Raw genomic sequence first — 17,604 nt, 5'->3', positions numbered from 1 at the left:
TAAGAATGATTGCTCTGGCTGCCTGTGCTGCGTGATCTGCTGGGGCCTGGAAGTCCCAGCTGCGCTTTCTCTGCCTCTGACACCTCCCCTGGTAATAAACAGAGCTCTACCAGGGCTTCCCTAATGACTCCTGCTGCAATGGACAACACTGCCGCTCATTAATAGTGATGCTAGCACTATGGGGCTAGTGGGAACAAATGTTTATTTGGTTCCAGAAAATGAGCCAATCCCACCATCAAACACTGTCCACAGAGGTGCGGTGAGAAGAAGCCATTTGCAGAAAGAGAAGCTTATTTTGCTGACACCTCTGCTGTAAGCTGAGGTGGTTAAAGCTTCTGCAACAGCAATACACCGTGGCTGAATCTTACCCTTGTCTCAAAGAGTTGCTTCCTCAGGGGAGCAGAGAAATCATACCCATGCCTGAGAATGGGGAAACAGATGCCTGGAAAACCCCCCTCTGCATTCTCCTTTACTTTCCCAGCTTTTACAGCCAAGCTGCTGGGATTCTCACTATGTCTGTGGAAGAAGGTTTTCATGCATCCTTCTGGGTTCCAGTTCACTGTGTCCTCAAGTGCTCACTGTGGGCCAGGCATTGTTCTACATCTTTGTATAATCCCAGCACATTTAATCCTCACACGGAGGTGGGTTCCTCACTTTTCAGATGGGAAAACTGAGGCTGTCCTGGAGAAACCCAGGACAGGATAAGAAGGAAATCCATTCTGCATTCAGATCCAGAGAAGTCAAGTAACATGCCCAACGTCACACAGTTAAACTGCAAAGGAACAGGAATTCAAACACAGGCCAAGTGCCTCCACAGCACGCAGTCTGGACCCCCAGGCTGTATTTTGGGTAATGGTTAACAATAATTACAGTTGTATAAAGTGTCTTCCTTCCAATATGCAAAGCACTTCCAAAGAGGTTGTCTTATTTACCCATGGTACAACACTTTTCTAATCTGGAAGGATGAGGTCACAGTGCTTCAAATTATCTCCTTTAATGCGTAACAGGGGACTATGTCATCGAATTTGGGACAGAACTAGGAATAAATTAATTTATGAAAGCATGTGGCCCCAAGTGTGTTAACTCACCTGAGAGATGGAGCGGGGACACAATTGGGGCTGAAGAGGTTGCTTACGTTAGCCTTCTTGGCCTACCTGATTTTGTACAGATGTGACCCCAGAAAACACAACAGAAAGATTCATGCCCTCAGAGTCCCTATGCCCCTCTCCTGGGGCTAAGAACAACATTCTCATCCGATTTTCAAAAACTCTCCCAAGGCACACGCACATACCCATACCGTTTCTTAATTAATTCAGTTTGGCTTCAAGTCCGCCTGTAGTTTCCTAGGGCTAAACGGAAACTGAATACTTCCCAACTCCCTTCCTCATGTCCCCTAAAGGCAATCCTCCTATCAGTGTTCAACAGAAATTCAAATGCAGAAGAAACCAGGGAGGCAGTAAGATTTCCAACAATTGCTTGCCTCAAGATTTTTTTTTTTTCCTGCTCTCTTTCTGCTGGATTTTCCCCCTTCTCTCAATCTATAGCTTTCCATGTTTATAAAGCTGTTGACACCATAAACAATGCACATTCTTTTATGTTCTTTTATCTCGCTGAGGTCGTGAATGATGCTCACAGAAGCTCTAGCAAGGCACTCTTCCTGTGAGCCCCTCCTCATTCTCTAGTCTAGACTCTCCTTGGAAGAAGACCCCCGAATTTGCAAATGTTTAACAGAGGGGGGGAAAAGCTGTAAAAATTATTTTAGGAATCCTCCAAATGAAAGCACCATTCCTGGCGCCACCTCCTGCAATGGCTTCTCTGTATGTCCAAGAAAAGGCTTCACTGATTTCTAAGACCGAGACCCCCTCTCTATGGCAAGGAATGGAAATTAACAGCTAAGGATGAATCCTGCTGAAGGAAATACAGTTCTGTACCATACATAAGCCTCAAACTGTATTACTTGGGTAATCTAGATGCCTGGGTAGTCACCACAACATGCTCTCTCTCTCTTTTTTTTTTTTTTTTGAGACGGAGTCTCGCTCTGTTGCCCAGGCTGGAGTGCTGTGGTACGATCTCAGCTCACTGAAACCTCCGCCTCCCGGGTTCAAGCAATTTTCCTGCCTCAGCCTCCCAAGTAGCTGGGACTACAGGTGTGTGCCACCATGCCCACTTAATTTTTTATATTTTTAGTAGAAATAGGGTTTCACCATGTTGGCCAGGCTGGTCTCAAACTCCTTGTCTCAATTGATCTGCCCACCTCGGCCTCCCAAAGTGCTGGAGTTACAGGCGTGAGCCGCCATGCCTGGCCCCATGCTCTCTCTTTAATGCACAATTTAAGATACTTAGCCATGAGGCCAAGACAGGATGAGAAGGTAATCCATTGTGTACTCAGATCCAGAAAGATAAGCCTGGCTAAATAGTGATCTGTCTTGACTAATGAGACTGCACTTTTGAAAATCACATTGTATAAGCATATTTATTGACCTCAAAAAAACATTATTCACAATATACTGTTTCAACAACACAAAAAAAGTATTACCTTAAAGAGCCCTTTTCTGAAACAGAATCTGACTGAGATGATTCAAAATAACTATTAACAGTTTAGGCAAGATGAAGAGAAATAAGATCACTGGGACACCCAGGGGCTAGTAAGAGTGGGAAGCTATGACCACCAAGAGGTTCAAAGGAGCAAGCGGAGGAAATGAAATTTTCTGGCGCCTGGACGAGGAGCCAGAAACATTCCCAAGCAAGGAAGGAGCAAGCAAAATCTTCACTTCTCTCTCCACCCACCCACCTATCTGCTACTGGTGTCTCTCACTGGTTGAACTCAACTGGAAGGCTGGCAGCAAAGGAGTCTTGGTAATGCGTTTTGTAAATATGCACAGAGCAGCCCAAAGAAGGATGAAGAGTAGATGGCGGACAGGGGAGCAAAAAGAGAATAGTCACCTGAACCAAAATAGCACCCCAGTCACTTCTTATCACATCTTATCACATCAACTTCTTATCACATGCAATGACACGTCTTGTCATTGCACTTACCATTATTTTTACTTTATTTTTTTTCTTTTTTCTTTTTTTTTTTTTTTTGAGACAGAGTTTCGCTCTTGTTGCCCAGGCTGGAGTGCAATGGCGTGATCTCGGCTCACTGCAACCTCCACCTCCCAGGTTCAAGTGATTCTCCTGCCTCAGCCTCCCAAATAGCTGGGATTACAGGCATGTGCCACCACACCTGGCTAATTTTGTATTTTTAGTAGATATGGGGTTTCTCCATGTTGGTCAGGCTGGTCTCAAACTCCCGACCTCAGGTGATCCACCCACCTCGGCCTCCCAAAGTGCTGGGATTACAGATGTGAGCCACCATGCCCTGCCTTTTTATTTTTATTTATCTGTCCCCCTCCTCATTGGAATGTAAGCTCTTTGAAAGGAAAGAATTTGTCTGCCTTATTCAAAATTGTGTCCACACATGGAATGTTGGAGCCCAGGAAGACTGAGGAAGGCTTCCTCATGTGTGAAGGGTACAGGGTTTCCCAGCACAGGTTTGCAGAACCTGAGTGGGGAAGGAGGACATCTGTATTGGGTAGGGGGTGGGGGCAGAGAGAGGAGATGGTTACGTACAAGGGGATTGATCAAACAAGTAAATAAAAATAATGAGAATGTCACTGCTGGAGAAGGAAGCTACAAATAAAGAAAGGGAGAAAATTAGAATCAGCCCTATAGTGATGGATTAGAATTGGAGATATTGGTGCAAACTCATGGTTTTCAAGATAGGTGGGTAGATTGATAGATGTACAAATAAATATAGATGTAACTGTGTGTGTGGGAGTGTGTGGGTATGTGTTCCCAACCGTAACCATGGAGAGGGCCTTGGAACAGGGATATCCTAATAGCAATAAGCATACTTAGCACTCAGGTCTTGGTTTCTAAATACCAATTTCCATGAAATGGAGATTAAAGTCAATTGAATTAAATTGAATGCAAGATTAGGTGACAGTGGTGTATCAATGTCAATTTTTCAATTTTGATGGTTATGCTTTGGATACATAGAAGGCCCACGTCTGTAAGAAATACAAACTAAAAGCATTCCAGATTGATGATGCATCAAGTCAGTGGTTGCCCTCAGAAAAAGAAAAACAAAAATTCTGTAGTTGGAAGTTTTCTATCAGTTTGTGATTGTTTTCAAAAACAATTTTCTTTATTTAAAAAAAAGCACTTACATCCCCAGCACCTAGAACAGACCTGACATTCCAAGCGCTCAGTAAATATTTGTTGAATTAATAACTGAAGGATAAAAACAGTTACAACAAACACATGCTTAGAAAAAAACACATCCTGGGCCAGGCGCAGTGGCTCAAGCCTGTAATCCCAGCACTTTGGGAGGCCGAGACGGGCGGATTACGAGGTCAGGAGATCGAGACCATCCTGGCTAACACGGTGAAACCTCGTCTCTACTAAAAAATACAAAAAACTAGCCGGGGGAGGTGGCGGGCATCTGTAGTCCCAGCTACTCGGGAGGCTGAGGCAGGAGAATGGCATAAACCCGGGAGGCGGAGCTTGCAGTGAGCTGAGATCCGGCCACTGCACTCCAGCCTGGGCGACAGAGTGAGACTCCGTCTCAAAAAAAAAAAAAAAAAGAAAAAACACATCCAAATATTAACAGTGGTTTTTTTGGAGGGATGGATTTATCACAGGTAATTTGGGTATTTTTTTCACTTTGTGCTTTTCTGCTCCTCAAGTTTTCTTAGATTATTATGCATTATTAACTGTTATATTGGTCAGGCTGCTAACCAGCTAAGACTAATATTTTAGAGGCAAAATCTTGTCAGCGAGTTTATGGGTTCCAACATTTTATGTATTAAGTTATTGGGACCAGATCCTTGGAAATTACTTATCTACCCAAGTACACAGAATACGAATATGATCAGTTAATTATTGAGACATGTAACTTCCTGATGTCTAGAATATTCTTGCCCATTACCCAGGGCTCCCTCTTTTCCAAAATCACGATAATGGAGTCAGTCATCAGCAGTTTGGTGAACATGTAATCATACAAAGAGGTGTAGAGAATTTTGTTGGGTATTTCATTAGGTTAGCAAAGGAACTAGAGGCCGGGTCCTGTAATTCCAGCACTTTGGGAGGCTAAGGCGGGTGGATCACCTGAGGTCAGGAGTTCAAGACCAGACTGACTAACATGGTGAAACCTCATCTCTACTAAAAATACAAAATTAGCTGGGCATGGTGACAGGCACCTATAATCCCAGCTACTCGGGAGGCTGAGGTAGGAGAATTGCTTGAACCCAGCAGGCAGAGGTTGCAGTGAGCCGAGATGGTGCCATTGCACTCCAGCCTGGACAACAGAGCAAGACTCTGTCTCAAAAAAAAAAAAAAAAAAGAAAAGAAAGGAACTAGGGATTTGTTCTAGATCAAGATTTTCAGGGACCGGCCAGATGAGGTGGCTCACGCCTGTCTAACACTTTGGGAGGCCAAGGCGGGCAGATGACCTGAGGTTGGGAGTCCAAGACCAACCTGACCAACATGGAGAAACTCCATCTCTACTAAAAACACAAAATTAGCTGGGTGTGGTGGCACATGCCTGTAGTCCCAGTTACTTGGGAGGCTGAGGCAGGAGAATCACTTGAACTCAGGAGACAAAGGTTGCAGTGAGCCAAGATCATGCCATTGCACTCCAGCTTGGACAACAAGAGCAAAACACCATCTAAAAAAAAAAAAAATTAAGATTTTCAGTGACCAAGACACTCACTTGGATACTACTGAAAAAACACTGAGAAATTCTGATGAAAATGATCCTTTTTCTAGGCCCCGGATGGACTGTTACCTCACAATGGGCATGTTAATTTAATTACATTTCTCTTGCATTGATTTTATTTTGGATTAATCTCCATGATGGGATTTGACAGGCATCCTAGTTCCTGTGGCAACTTACATACACATCACCTTTTAAAATGGCCAACTCCTGCCGGGTGCAGTGGTTCACACCTGTAATCTCAACACTTCAGGAGGCTGAGGCAGGTGGATCACTTGAGCCCAGGAGTTTGAGACCAGTGTGGGCAATATAGCAAGACCCTATCTCGATAAGAAAAAAAGGTTTTTTTAAAATTTATATATATATATATATATATTTTTTTTTTTTTTTGAGATGGAGTCTTGCTCAGTCGCCCAGGCTGGAGTGCAGTGGCACGATCTCTCACTGCAAGCTCTGCCTCCCGGGTTCACGCCATTCTCCTGCCTCAGTCTCCCGAGCAGCTGGGATTACAGGCGCCCGCCACCATGCCCGGCTAATTTTTTGTATTTTTAGTAGAGATGTGGTTTCACCATGTTAGCCAGGATGGTATCAATCTCCTGACCTGGTGATCCGCCCACCTGGGCCTCCCGAAGTGCTGGGATTACAGGCGTGAGTCACTGTGCCTGGCCTGTTTTGTTTTTTTTCTTTTTAAAAAAGGACAACTCCTGCAGTTGATTTAAACAAATGTTGATTTGTTTAAATTAATATTTAAATTTTATATTTTGGGAGATGGGGGGATGTGGGGATGGCTAATGGGTACAAAAACATAGTTTGAAAGAATGAATAAGATCTAGTATTTGAAGGCTGGGTGCAGCGGTTCACACCTGTAATCCCAGAACTTTGGGGGGCCAAGGTGGGCAGATCACCTGAGGTCAGGAGTTCGACACCAGCCTGGCCAACATGACAAAAGCCCATCTCTACTAAAAATACAAAAAATTAGCCAGGAATGGTGGCAGGCACCTGTAATCTCAGCTACTTGGGAGGCTGAGGCAGGATAATAGCTTGAACCTGGGAGGCAGAGGTTGCAGTGAGCCGAGATCACACCACTGCACTCCAGCCTGGTAACAGAGCGAGACTCCGTCTCAAAACAAACAGACAAACAAAAAAATACACTTTTTTTTAGCCTTTGTCATGTGCAATATATTTTCCAACCTCTTTCTATAGATTCATTCCTTTTCATTACAACATTTGCCTTGGATTCAAATTCTGGAGATGAAATGAAAAAATAACTTTTACTTTTGAAGGTAATATACATCATCTAGATACCAAGCTACCTTCACAATTTAGGATGCTTAACCAATGGGCGCTGTGCACCAAGTCCTGGGTGAGGTACTCCATCATCAGAGCTTACTCCTTACAACCTTTCTCAGTAGGTGTCTTATCCTCATTCTAACCTGTGAAGAAACTGAGGTCGGAATGCCTCATGACTTGCCCAAGGCCCAGCAAGCTTCATTTGTTCACTGATTTGCAAACATTCTTTAATCTTTTCTCTGTGTGTGTTGCAGGTCCCCAAAGTATATCTCATGCCCACCTCACTGTCCCCTCCGTGGACATTCAGCAGAGCCTGCTGGCCGGCTGCCAGCCACTCATTCACTCAGCAAGCCCAAGCCAACTTCTCCTGCCACCTTCCTCCAGTGTCCCCCGGCTCTTCAGTGGAAAATCCAGCTCGACTTCTCCCCGAAAGTTAAGTCTGGCCTGTTCTCCCTCTGAATCCTGCCTCCCATCTGCACCCTGCCATTCCATCCTGGCTATCCCCACCCTGGTTTGGCCCTCACTGCCTTTCACAAGGACTGTTGCTGCAATAAGTTCCTTAGAGATCTCCCAGCTGCCTTCCACAATCTTTTCTCCCCAACCCCCAACACGGTGATTTCTCAGAAGTACAGTTCTAGTCCTGTCACTTCCCAACTCTAGAACCCTCAGAGCCTCCCATTGTCTACCTTTTTTTTTTTGACACAGGGTCTCACTCTGTCGCCCAGGCTGGAGTGCAACTGTGCTATCTCGGCTCACTGCAACCCCCGCCTCCTGGGTTCAAGCAATTCTCCTGCCTCAGCCTCCCCAGTAGCTGGGATTACAGGCGCCCACCACCAAGCCTGGCTAATTTTTTGTATTTTTAGTAGAGACGGGGGTTTCGCCATGTTGGCCAGGCTGGTATGGAACTCCTGGCCTCAAGTGATCCACCTGCCTCAACCTCCCAAAGTGCTGGGATTTCAGGCCTGAGCCACTGCGCCCGGCCTGACTACTCTTTCCCCGGTAATTCTTGCGTCACCAAGCCCCAACCCACCCTGCCGAGTTTTGCTTCCAGACTCCTCTCCCATCCAGCCGACTTGAAGCGGCCTCGAGCCACGTTGTTTGTTCAGGCAGAATTTTTCTTTGCCTTCTCTTCAAGGCCGCTCAAGCTTCATGAAGCGGTTCTTTATTCTGACTATACCCACTTCTCTCACTTCCCTCCTCACCCAGCCCCGCTCCACACCCTGCACTTATCTATAAACTCCTGACAGCCAGGAGTTTAGCCTGAAATCCTAGCTTCCTCTTTAAGGGCTAAAATGCCTTCGCACGGGGTGCAATGGATGAACCCCACCGCCTGCTTTCTAACGGGTCCAGCCGCGGGCAGGGGCCTGGGTTATGCAGCCACATGACGCACCAGGCCTGCTGCTGGACCCCAACAAGCCTGGCCTCTGTGAACCCAGCTGTCCTCACAAACTGTCTCTTCGGGCCACAAGCACATTAGACGCTTCCGTTTTCCTTTCATTAGATCTCAAAACCGTCAGCTGATACCCGGGACAGGCACAGCACACATAGGTCATTCTAGAAATATTGGTGGTCTGAGCAAACTCCAAGCTGGAGACGACACGAGAATGATAGATCCGATCCCTTCTCTCAACAGAAGAAATCAAGGCTTAGAGAAGGGAAGAGACTCGCCCTAGGTCCCACAGCAAGCAGCAGTACTGGAGGCAGCACGGAGGCACCCCGGTTGCACGGTCAGGGCTCGCTACGCTACACCCTGAACGCAGACCCAGGGCAGCGGCCTCGGCCGCCTGAGGCCACTGCCCAAGGCATCGCCGCCTGTCATAACATCACGTTACTTCTGTCCCTCGCCTCACAGACTCCTTCTCTCTTTCCACTACAGGGAGAGGACTTCTCCAGGGCCGGATCAGCCTGCGGGGTTGGAGGACACGGCCTCTCAGGAAAGCGGCTCCAGACAGTTCCGCTGCTCCGGGAGCAGCACCCCCGGCCCCACCCCCACGTGCGCCTGGCCCCACCCCCAAGCGCTCCCGGACCAGCCTCCACGTGCATCCGGCCCAGACAGGCCAAGCCTGGGAGGAGCCGAAGCCCCACTCCCCGCCTTCTGCGTAGGATCGCCCCTATTGACGTCGACAGACAGAAGCCGCGTCCAGTGAGAAGGAAAGGACGGCTGCTATAGCCCTATCGGCTGCTACAACACCAAAACGTATCCACCTAACTGGCTGACGCTACACCTTGGTCTTTCCGGGTCCTTGCACGCTTCGGCCCAACTTCTGCACAACTGAGCCCGAGGGGAATCCGGAAGGGACCTGCTGAACTGGTAAGTCTGTGCTGCCTGGGGTGCCTACTGGCGTCGGTTCGAGGGCTGCCGCGCGCCCGCTGCAGAGCTCAGAGTGGGAGACGGGTGCGGCGAGGAAGGCCAGGGAAAGGGGCGGGGAGGGGCGGGGAGGAGCGAGCACGTGGAACGCCGGTGCCACCGGGCCTAGGTGGCAGCTGGGGCAGGGCGCTTAGCCCGTTCGGGGACGCGTGGGGCCCTCCGGCGGGAACAGCGCTACAACCGTAAACACGCAGGGAGGGCACCCCGAGTGTCGCCGCTGAGGGCGTTTCTCTAAGCGCTTCTCTAAGCCCTGCTGCTGAAGGCCCCACCAGACACCTGGCGGGGGCTGGGCTGCGGGCCTTGGGGCGGTGTCCCCGTGAATGTTCAGGTCAGCATAACAGGTAAGGCGTGGCTGACGCTTACGAAGTGGCCGGCACTATGCTGGCTGCTTCACAGGCACTACGTTTTCCCAGCACGAGCGCTATGATGTGCTTGTTAGACGCAGAAAGGGGTGCAGTTTGGTTGTCCGTGAGGGGTAGCGAACAAACTAGCAAGTGCTGGGGCCTGGGTTTGGCCCTTGCCTTCACTCTGAGTTGTGTGTTAACGAGAAAGCCAGCTCTTCCACGCCTCGTGGGTTCCCCGGGGGCTTCAGAAACCAAGACACCTTTCACCATGGTGTTCTACAGGCATTGTCTTGTGACTCCAGTGGCGCAGCCAGAAGCAAAGGAAACTGAGGGGACAGCTTCTTAGAGGAAACAGTTCCAAAGTCCCAAACTCTGATTTTAAATTACGATAGAAATTAGAGTTGAGGTGATGTTTTGTGGGTAACCAGGCCTGGGGGTCCTACCAACAGAGGTGGAATCCCTGTTCCACCATTTAGCTTACGCTGGGTATGGTACCTAGCCCTCTAAGGCTGTTTCCTCATTTGTAAAATAGGATTGAAAATACCAACGCAGGGTGGGGCGTTAGTACAAAGCCTGCTGCCTGAATTATTTCTTAAATAAATGTTAACAGAAAACTTTGTTGTTTTTTAAGTCGGCCGTCCAAAATGTTGTTGTTTTACAATGAACAACTCTTAAATGCTGGGACTACAGGCACGCACCACCAGACCCAGCTAATTTTTAAATTATTTGTAGAGACGGGGCCGGGGGAGGGAGTGGTGTCTCACTATGTTGCCCAGGCTGGTCTTGAACTCCTGGGCTCAAGCAATCCTCCCACCTCGGCCTCTCAAAGTGCTGAGACTTTAGAGGCATGAGCCACCGCCCTGGCCTGTAGAAGCTACTTTGTATTCAGCTTTACAAACCAGTGGAGTTAGCGTTTTGCACACTACAGCCCGCTGGTGTGCAGACTTTTTTTTTTTTTTTTTTTTTTCCTTTTTGATACGGAGCTTCGCCCTTGTTACCCAGGCTGGAGTGCAATGGCGCGGTCTCGGCTCACCGCAACCTCCGCCTCCCAGGTTCAAGCGATTCTCCTACTTCAGCCTCCCGAGTAGCTGGGACTACAGGCGCGCGCCACCAAGCCTGGCTAATTTTTTGTATTTTAGTAGAGACAGGTTTTCACCATGTTGGCCAGGATGGTCTCATCTATCTCCTGACCTTGTGATCCGCCCACCTCCCAAAGTGCTGGGATTACAGGCATGAACATCACGCCCAGCCAGTCTACAGACTCTTAACAAAATTCTCCTGTTTTTGGATAATTAGGATGTTTCTCACTTTAACTATCACAGCATGGTGTAGTAAACATCATATATATGTGTAGTTTATATATAAATATATATATATGATGTATACTACACCATGCTGTGATATTTCACATACCCTAAAATTCACTTTTTAAAAAGGGTTCAATCCGGTGACTTTTTTTTTTTTAATTGGCAAGATTGTGCAACCATCACCGCTGCCTAATTCCAGAACATTCTCATCCGCCCAAGAATCAACCCCGCAGCCCCAGGATACCCCAGTCTCTGAGCCGCGGTTGTTGGGCTCTAGTCCAGGGCCCCTAACCATGTGCTAAACAAGATGGTGAGGCCCTGCCTAGAAATCAGAACAGCCCCGAGGCCTCCAAACCGAAGAGCCCCGTGGGGAGATGGAGCCCCTCCCCCATTCTGAGCTTTGGCCTCGTGCTAAGGCTGGACCTACCCCCTGTGATGTCAAGCCTACCTCCCGGGGGAGGCGAGGCCAGTCCCGAAGTGTGCGGGCTGCCATCCCCCACACTTGGCTCCCGAGCTGGCCAGTGTTGGGGGGCGGGGGCCCGGCACTGCGGGTGGCGTGGAAGCCCGGGGCTGCCCCCTACTGGGTGTAGCGCACCCACCGCCCCTCGCCTCCTCTGGGCCTGCGCCTTGGGCCTGTTGAGGCCAGGCCTGGCATGGTGCCCTGGAAGCAGGTAAGAGCCTGTAATTCCGGAAGCTGCGGGCTCCCAAACCAGACACCATTTTGGAGACCGGTGCAAAAATATTTGCCACTTGTGTGTGGAAAACTGCAAGACTGTGAGAGAGAGCCGACCTTCTCGTGCATGAACCTTTATAGAAGGTGGTTCACATATTCTGTACACTACATACGCATACGCTGGGCACATACTGGCTCGCTGTGTTAAATCTCAGAATTGCTGCCGCGCGTGGTGGCTCACGCCTGGCATCCCAACACTGCGCCGAGGCGGGAGGATCGCTGGAGGTCAGAAATTCGAGACCAGCCTGGGCGGCTACAAAGCGAGACCCCGTCTCTACAAAAATATTTTTTATTTTTATTTTATTTTATTTTTCTGTCAAGCTGTTTTTTATTTCAAGGAGAGGGCAGGGGAGGGGGCCCAGTCTTTCTTGGCGGCAGCTTTCCTTTCTTGGCGGCAGCTTTCCTCATGGCGGCCAGTACCTTGCTGAGCTCCTCCTGCTTTCTCTTGGCACGGATGTGCGTCCCCACCCTTTTCTTGATAAACTTGAGGGCCCGTTTCTCCTTGGAGACCTTCAGTAACCCCATGGCGCGCAGCTCGTACGGGGTGAAGCCACACACCTGCCGGATCATGTCCCGCACAAACTTGGTGTGTTTGCTCTGACGCCCGCGGCGGCGGCTGTGCCTGGGCTTGCTCACGTTCTTGGTCACCTTGTGGCCCTTGTTGAGGCCCACGGCCATAGGGTAGCGCAGAGCCCATGGCTGCTACTCTCCAATGGCGCCGTGGCGGAAGGCCAAAAATGTTTTTTAAATTAGCCTGGTGTGGTGGCACTCGCCTGTAATTCCGTCTACTCCGAGGTGAGGCAGGAGGACGGCTTGAGCCGGGGAGATGGAGGTTGCTGTGAGCGGAGATCGCGCCACTGCACTTCAGGAGAAGTGGAGAAAAGGAGAGTAGGAGGGAATAAGTAAATAAAATTAAATAAAGTGGTATCTCACTGTGGTTTTGATTTGCATCTACCTAAGGACTAATGATGTTGGGTATCCTTTCATGTGCCAGTTGGGCGAAGGCCGGGTGCAGTGGCTCACGCCTGTAATCCCAGCACTTTGGGAGGCCGAGGTGGGCAGATCACTAGGTCAGGAGTTCGAGACTAGCCTGGCCAATATGGCAAAACCCGTCTCTACTAAAAATACAAAAATTAGCCAGGCATAGTGGCGCATGCCTGTAGCCCCAGCTACTCGCGAGGCTGAGACAGAAGAATCACTTGAGCCCAGGAGGCAGAGGTAGCAGTGAGCCGAGATTGTGTCACCATATCCTTGTTACTTTCAAATATGTCTCTTTAGGCTCAGTTTCTCTCTGTATTATCAGACCCGTATTTCCCATTGCCTGCATCTTGAGATTGATTTGTTCAAAATCAGACTTACTCTCCTCTCCCCAAAGTGTTCTTCCTTTATTCTTAGTCTCCCTGCTCATGACTTTACCAGTTATTCACTTAACCTTTCTCAACTCCTCTCTCCACCTCTCCCATGAAATTCGCTGCCTAAATCAAAATCCAGGCTCTGCTATCCCACATACCATGTCCGTAATGTGTAAGTGAGTTCATCTCACCTGGGTTGCTGCTGCAGTTCTTACTGTCACCTTCTTCCCCATGCCGCTGCCTTTCAGGTGCCCTTTCTTAGCAGCCCTAATCATGTCACTCCTCGCCCACCCAGAGTCCTCGTGACCATGCCCTGTCTGCCTCTGCAGGTTCATACCCCCAATTTCTTGAACTTCAGGCTCTGGCCATACCAGATGGCCTACAGGCCCGCCGCCCCCGCTGCCTTTTTTTTTTTTTTTTTTTTTGTGACAGAGTCTTGCTCTGTCGCCCAGGCTGGAGTGCAGTGGCACTATCTCAGCTCACAGCAACCTCCACCTTCCGGGTTCAAGCGATTCTCCTGCTTCAGCCTCCCAAGTAGTGGGGATTGCAGGCACCCACCATCATGCCCGGCTAATTTTTGTATTTTTAGTGGAGACGGGGTTTCATCATGTTGTTCAGGCTGGTCTCGAACTCCTGACCTCAGGTGATCCGCCTGCCTCAGCCTGCCAAAGTGCTGGGATTATAGGCATGAGCCACTGCACCCGGCCTAATTTTTGTATTTTTAGTAGAGATGGGGTTTCACCATGTTGGTCAGGCTGGTCTCAAACTCCTGACCTCAGGTGATCGCCCACCTTGGCCTCCCAAAGTGCTGAGATTACAGGCATGAGCCACCGCTCCAGGCTTCCCTGACATTTTCATTCTTCAGACGGCACTTACCTCCCTCCCCCACCTCCAGTCCAGGCACGTGGAGCAGTCACTCCCTTCTCTCCCACCACACCTGGAGAGACCTGGGTCTGTACCCTTATTCTGCGCTGCAGGGGTTGGTCTGTGCATCTGTCTCCCATATTAAACAATCAGTGCCTTGAGACCAGGGAGCACAGCTTATTATCTCTGCCCACTCCCTAGCGCCTCACATGGAGTGGGCGCTCTGTAAATGTGTGCGGAGTAGTAAATGGAAATAACCCAGAGCAGAAAGAAGCTACTTGAGACTTAAAGTAGCCACAGGTTTCGTTTTGCTTTGCTTCAGTTCAGCAAAAATTTGCTAAGCACCAACTAGGTCATGGATGCTAGGAATAGAAAAAAGAACAAAGTAAGATGTTTGCCTTATAGAATTCACCTCACATCCAGTATAAGATGGGAGTATGAACAAAGAGTCATGCAGAGTGATGAGTGCAAGCATGGACTGTAAAGCGGCCGTAGAGAATGAACTATGTTTGTGTTTGGGGAAGACACACTCCCCACCCCTGAACAGGCGTCTTAAAAGTACTAGAAAGGTACTGTGTTCGTACTAGCCTTTAAACTCTTTCTGTATTTGGAAGGCTTTATTAGTGTGACTTTTTAAATGATTTTTTTCTTTTTCTTTTTTTTTTTGAGATGGAGTCTCGCTCTATTGCCCAGGCTGGAGTGTGATGGGTGCAGTCGTGGCTTACTGTAGCCTCCGCCTCCCAGGTTCAAGCGATTCTCCTGCCTCAGCCTCCCAAGTAAGTGGGATTACAGGCACCCGCCACCACGCCCGGTGAATTGTTGTACTTTTAGTAGAGACGGGGTTTCACCACGTTGGCCGGGCTGATCTCGAACTCCTGACCTCAGGTAATCCACCCGCATCGGCCTCCCAAAGTGCTGGGATTACAAGCATGAGCCACCACACCTGGCCTTTAAAAGGATTTTTGCCCAACCTCAACAACTATATTACTTGATGTTGGCAGGCCCCCTTACCGGATTGAAGTGCCTGTACCTGGGGCCTATATGAGTTAGGGGTGAACACATGCTCTCCCTGGCCCAAATTGGCACTTGTCAGTGCTTTTCTCATCAACTGTGTCCTGCTGATTGTGCAGCCGCCTGTTGAGGATAATGGTGTGAGTGGGACACAGTCCTGCCTCCTGTGGGTGATCTGAAGTCTGACTCACCAATTCGTGTGTTCCTTGCTGTATTCATACACTGTTATATAATTAAACAAATTAGAATCATTTCATATACAGAACATACACTCTAAAGGAATTTTGACCTTTTTCTAGAGTTGGTAATAATAATAAGCTTTATGTCAGTAGGGCTTATTTCTCCTATCAGTCTTTTTCTTTTTTTGAGATGAGGTCTCACTATGTTGCCCAGGCTGGTCTCAAACTCTGGGCTCAAGCAATCCTCCCACTTCAGCCTCCCAAAAGTGCTGGAATTATAGGCATGAGCTACCGCATGCAGCTATTTTCCTACCAGTCTTAACACTGGCCACACATGCTTCCCTTCCTGTGCACAGTGCCTTTCAGCTTGTACCTTAACTATTAATAAATACAACGGAATCCTTTTTTTTTTTTTTTTTTTTTTTTTTTGAGACAGAGTCTCTCTCTGTTGCCCAGGCTGGAGTGCAGTGGCCAGATCTCAGCTCACTGCAAGCTCCGCCCCCCCGGGTTGACGCCATTCTCCTGCCTCAGCCTCCCGAGTAGCTGGGACTACAGGCACCCACCACCTCGCCCGGCTAGTTTTTTGTATTTTTTAGTAGAGACGGGGTTTCACCGTGTTAGCCAGGATGGTCTCCATCTCCTGACCTCGTGATCCGCCTGTCTCGGCCTCCCAAAGTGCTGGGATTACAGGCTTGAGCCACCGCGCCCGGCCACAACTGTATTCTTTAGCTGGGGTATAAGATAACTGATCCATAGGGAAACCCACACATGGTGTTCAGGAGCCATTGTTTAGGACGATTAATAAGATAAAAATTTGGGGGCCAGGCTTGGTGGCCCATGCCTGTAATCCCAGCACTTTGAGAGGACGAGGCAGGTAGATCACTTGAGGCCAGGAGTTCTTGAACAGCCTGGCCAACATGGTGAAACCCCGTCTTCACTAAAAATACAAAAATTAGCCAGGTGTGGTGGCGGGTGCCTGTAGTACCACCTACTTTGGAGGCTGAGGCAGGAGAATTGCTTGAACCCGAGAGGCAGAGGTTGCAGTGAGCTGAGATGGCGCCACTACATTCCAGCCTGGGCAACAGAGCGAGACTCCATCTCAAAACAAACAAACAAACAAACAAAAACCAAACACACACATTTGGGCTGCAGGAGCAGGGATATTACTTTCAGAAAAGAGAAATTTAGACAGGCAAAAGAGCAGATCGGGGGTTAGGGAGAAATCATGAACTCACTTTTGAACCTGTTGGATCTGCGGAAATAGACAGGAAGCAGCATATAGGAACTTGATGCTCAGTAGGGATATTAGGGTTGGAGCTGCATCTGCATTGGTAGATGAGATGGTGTTAAGTCTGAAAAGAAGAGGATCTAGGACAGAACAATGGGAAGCACACACAGGGTGTGTGACCCAGGAGAAATGAGCAAAGGATTCATTTAGCAAGAAGAAAACCAAGAGAAAGATATTACAGAAACCAAAGGAAGAATGTAGCCTCCTGGTGCCTGCCGCATGTTACAGGAATAAGGGCTAAAAAGAGACCACTCACTTGGGCAAGTAGGTGATCACGAGCAAGAGCATTTTAGCAGAAAGGCGAGGACAGAGGAAGCTTGGCTGCAGTGGGTTGAGGAATATTGGGAGATGAAGACACTGAGTTCGTGGATATAGACCATTCTTTCAGAATATGCCCATTCTTTTTGGATTAGAAATGGAACACTAACAAATGAAAAACCTGGGCATGTTTTTAAGCTGAGATAAGGAGAAGGAGACATTAACATATGTAGAAACAGATGTCTGCAGTTCCTGGGGAGGAATGAGATCAATAGCCAGGTGGGATGGGTCTGCTTTTTGAAAAGGAGCAGTGATACCTGTTGTCCAAGACAAGGAAGAAGACAATTAGTAACGGCAGGTATTTGTGGAGCAGAAGGGAGTGAAGTTAGGGGATTCATGCCTAGCAACGTTTCGTTTCTTTTCTTTTCTTTTCTTTTCTTTTCTTTTGTTTTCTTTTCTTTTGTTTTGTTTTGTTTTCTTTTCTTTTCTTTTCTTTTCGATGGAGTCTCACTCTGTCGCCCAGGCTGGAGTGCAGTGGCGCGATCTCAGCTCACTGTAAACTCCGCCTCCCAGGTTCAAACTATTCTCCTGCCTCAGCCTCCTGAGTAGCTGGGATTACAGGTGCACGCTACCACTCCTGGCTAAGTTTTGTATTTTTAGTAAAGACGGGGTGTCACTCTGTTGGTTAGGCTGATCTCGAACTGATCTCATGATCCGCCCGCCTCAGCCTCCCAAAGTGCTGGAATTACAGGCATAAGCCACCGTGCCCAGCCATCCCTATTTCTGTGGAGTAGGGAGCTATGTGGTCAACTAGGGGTGACAGGAAGGAAGTGGGAAGGATGTTGGGAGAGT

General features: G+C 48.6%; 1 protein-coding gene and 1 pseudogene across 10 annotated transcripts in view; one reads left to right on the top strand and one right to left on the bottom strand.

The window, feature by feature from the left end:
* Nucleotides 1–9,149: 9,149 nt before the first annotated feature.
* Nucleotides 9,150–17,604, top strand: part of DCAF4 (DDB1 and CUL4 associated factor 4) — a 34,688-nt gene continuing 26,233 nt past the window's right edge. For 3 of the 10 annotated variants that reach the window (XM_021941353.2, XM_021941356.2, XM_031668012.1), the window contains exon 1: nt 9,152–9,359. The gene's annotated coding sequence lies outside the window, so the exon portion shown is untranslated. Of the gene's footprint in view, nt 9,360–9,542; nt 9,758–14,750; nt 14,793–17,604 lie in introns of those variants that run through there. The other 7 variants (XM_021941351.2, XM_021941348.2, XM_021941354.2 and 4 more) reach the window with 5 other exon arrangements.
* Nucleotides 12,134–13,487, bottom strand: LOC103886359 (annotated as a pseudogene).

This window comes from Papio anubis, chromosome 7 (genome assembly GCF_008728515.1).
Source record: "Papio anubis isolate 15944 chromosome 7, Panubis1.0, whole genome shotgun sequence".
Lineage (NCBI taxonomy): Eukaryota > Metazoa > Chordata > Mammalia > Primates > Cercopithecidae > Papio > Papio anubis.
The sequence above is the reverse complement of the archived record's forward strand: the minus strand, read 5'-3'. Positions and strand labels throughout refer to the sequence as shown.